At 32.0% G+C, this 3,538-nt stretch overlaps 1 protein-coding gene across 7 annotated transcripts in view; it reads right to left on the bottom strand.

The window, feature by feature from the left end:
* Nucleotides 1–3,538, bottom strand: part of LOC115246202 (acetylcholine receptor subunit alpha-like) — a 100,198-nt gene that overhangs the window by 52,775 nt on the left and 43,885 nt on the right. The window lies entirely within an intron of this gene.

Genomic DNA, 3,538 nt, shown 5'->3' with positions numbered 1-3,538 from the left:
AGCGGTTATTAAACTTTTCCTTCGTCGCACGTTATCACCACGCGTTCCATATTTTTTGCTATCAACAATGAAAGATGGCACAAACGAACAAAGTATATATTTTACGAAGAAATCGATTTTTCTTTAGGTGAGACATCACAACATTTACAATGAGATATTATATCAAATTTTGACGCAGTATACCTAATAAAAACGACGAAAATTTCCGTATATATTTAAAAAAATGAAAGATGTATTACAAGAGATCGTTTCCATGGAAATTTTAAACCAGATTATATATATATAGATGTTGCAGGCTTTTTATAAAATCAACCGTTTCATAAAGCATCGAATCTTTTAAATCGAATTTTTATAAAAAGGCTGGAACTACAAAGAGTTAAAAAAAAATATATATATATATGTAAGTATATAAATATATATGAAATATTGAATAACATTAGCGAACATTTAGTGAGAGCCCTAAATCGCACGCGACAAGATTGTCGGCGAAAAAGAAGAGATGAATATCAAATCGACAGCCAAATCTCGTAGGCATTTCATATATACATATATGTATACATATATGTATATAGCGTATAAAGCCAAGTAACGTATAAGGTCGATATTTTTCATTTGCCTTTATTTTATCATCAAAAAGATGTATTCCAAGGGGAGAACGCCAATCTCTGTGAGCATACTTCACAAATACAAGGTTGAGACGCAACTGGGTATAAAAGTAAAGTAAAAACAAAGAACAAGAGATATACAAGATATTTCAACCTTAAGCTTCTCAAGTAACACGTTTTCAGTAACTTGCTCTAAAGAAAAAAGAAAAAAAATTCTCTCACCTCATAAAAGAGGTTTTGTAAGAAAGAAATAGAAGAGGAAATGTATCGCGAACCAATTAAAGATAAAAATAATCCTTTCACGATACTTGTCCTTAGAAAACGATATTAATACACGCAAATGTAGCGAGATATAAAATATAGAGAGTTAAACGGCGTTAAACCGGTGTCTGTCACAATGACCGATATGAAACGATATCGAACGTGTTTACGGATATCTACAACCACATGCCGTACGATACCGACGACAGTCACTGACATAAAAGCCACCGAAAAATCTCTCGTCACGTATCCTGCTGCGGCCCGATATTGAAGAGCTAACGCTAACCGTAAAGAATTCTCGATGTTCCTTTGACTCGTGGTGGGTTTATGGGGCTGCGAGGCAGCCGGAATCGATTAAATATTAAATATCGACTGCCGGTTGCTCGTCGCGCATACATTAATAAATTTAAAATTACATATATCGACGTATGCGAGAAATTTCGCCAGCGCCTATAGAGCGTTCATCATTGATACGTGTTTTAGAATCTCGTTAATAATGAAGAGGCCGATAGAAATTGAGAACGATCTCATCGCTGCTCTAACGTAGCAATTTTACGATCGCGAATATTTCTTAGCTTTATATTATGTTATCTGTGTGGACAACCGTAATAACAGCGGTCTTTTGTGTTAAACCTTGTATATTAGAAATGAAAGCTCAAGGGTTAATATTAAATTTCTCTTGGTAGGATACATGCAGCTATTATATCTTGTGCTTATGTAATTATAGGATAATATAATTGATTATTAAATTATATAATAATAATGAATATTAAATTATATAAAAAAGAATATCAATAACCACAAAAAAATAGATGGGTTTTATATATAATAATTATTTCTGATAATTTTTGAATTCACAAAAGATATTTCTCTCACTTTATTTATATCTATCCGATCTATCTGTACTCTCTCATTAGACTAATTTGTAAAAAAAAAAACAATATTAAATTTGTCACGAGAAATAAAATTATCCTCTCGTTCTATTTCGCGCGCAACCTTGTTATCATGCTTCTAGCGCTCGCTATGCTACAGAACAATCGCGGTAGGTAAACTGTGGACGAAACTTGACAAGAGGAGACAAAAGGATGTCTATCGTACTTTTCTTCGAAAGCTTCGAGCTCTGGATCCTTTTCTCCTGGGTCTTGAGGTATCTACGAGCTCCCTCACAATTTCAGACTCTCCATCGACCAAAACTGAATTACCCAAACAAAATTTTCGTTGAAATCTCTAGAGTATTCACTCCAGGAGATGGTATTCAAAATACGTGAACCGTCTTTGTTGCGTGTTCGATAGAGGTATACGTGTTTTTTTAAAATAATATTATTAATTCAGCGTATATATGTATGTGTGTGTGTGTGTGTGTGTGTGTACATGGCGTTTTTTTATATACGCGTACTAATGTACTAAACAATTTTTTCTCTGATGATTAAATAAACGGTTAAAATTATTATAACAATTCGTTATGTTTTTATTCGATTGCATTGTGCATGAATTTATACAATGTGTGCATGTTACATGCATATTTCATTTACTGAAAAAATACGTATTTTTTTGAAAAAAGTTAATTGTATTATTTAAATATTTCTTTCTTACAAAATAGAATAAAATAAATTATGGAATTTTTTAAATATGGAAATTCTCGTGTATATGTATATAGAAGGAAAAAAAATTATAATATTAATCAATATAAATTTAAAGTAGTTCCAGTTTTTGATGTTGACGAAAATCGCAACATCTGATAGCGTTCAGAGTTATTCGTCGATTATTGTAATTGGCATCTAAATAATAAGAAAGATAAGAAGAATTTATTGACATGAAAAAGTCGCACTATATCAGTATAAATTTGAATTAAAAAAAAATTTCTTAAATTAAATAAATTATTGCAAAAATATAATATATACAATTATCTATTAATCCGTAAAATTTTCTATGTTTTTCAAATTGCTTCGTTTGTAGCATTTCTCTATCGAATTTCTCACCAACTTCCCATCATCTCCAGTTTATCTCCGTATTCGCGTAGTATCCGTGTAAATAGCGGTAATGTTAATCTCCGGTTAATGCTACGAGACTCCGGCGCTGGAAGATGTCGAACAGGAATTTATCGATTCCTCAGTTCGAGTCTGTTCAAATAATAACAAAGCGGAAATTCGCCCTTTAAACTATTCCGTCGTAACGAGAGCGGAACATGTGAAAGGGGAGAGAGGAAAATAGAAACGACGGCAAATAGAAAGGGAGAGAGGAGAAGATAGAAGTAGAGATATATGTATATATGTATATATGCATGTGTGTATATGTATAGAAAGAGAGAGAGAGAGAGAGAGAGAGAGAGAGAGAGCCGGTTATCACACAGGTAATTTATTGCGACCTTTCAGACAGCTCGCTAATGCACCTGAAGATACAAAATACTTGACCAGCTTCCTATACACGCGCTGTACATTGTTCAAATTCTAAGCGTACCGGAACGTAACAAAAGAGCCTACATTTTACAATCACACGTCATAGCTTAATGCTTTATAGAATATATAATTTTTTACAGAGCACATATACGTACATAATATGTTGCCAAAAGAGATCAATTAATAAATAACGATGTAATATTTTATAAATATTATAAAATAATTTTAATGAGATTAAATATTATGTATACAAAAAAAAAATTAAAGATTAAATAT

This window comes from Formica exsecta, unplaced genomic scaffold (genome assembly GCF_003651465.1).
Source record: "Formica exsecta isolate Colony F162 unplaced genomic scaffold, ASM365146v1 scaffold140, whole genome shotgun sequence".
NCBI classification, from domain to species: domain Eukaryota; kingdom Metazoa; phylum Arthropoda; class Insecta; order Hymenoptera; family Formicidae; genus Formica; species Formica exsecta.
Note: the sequence above shows the minus strand (reverse complement) of the source record. Positions and strands in the feature narration are given on the sequence as shown.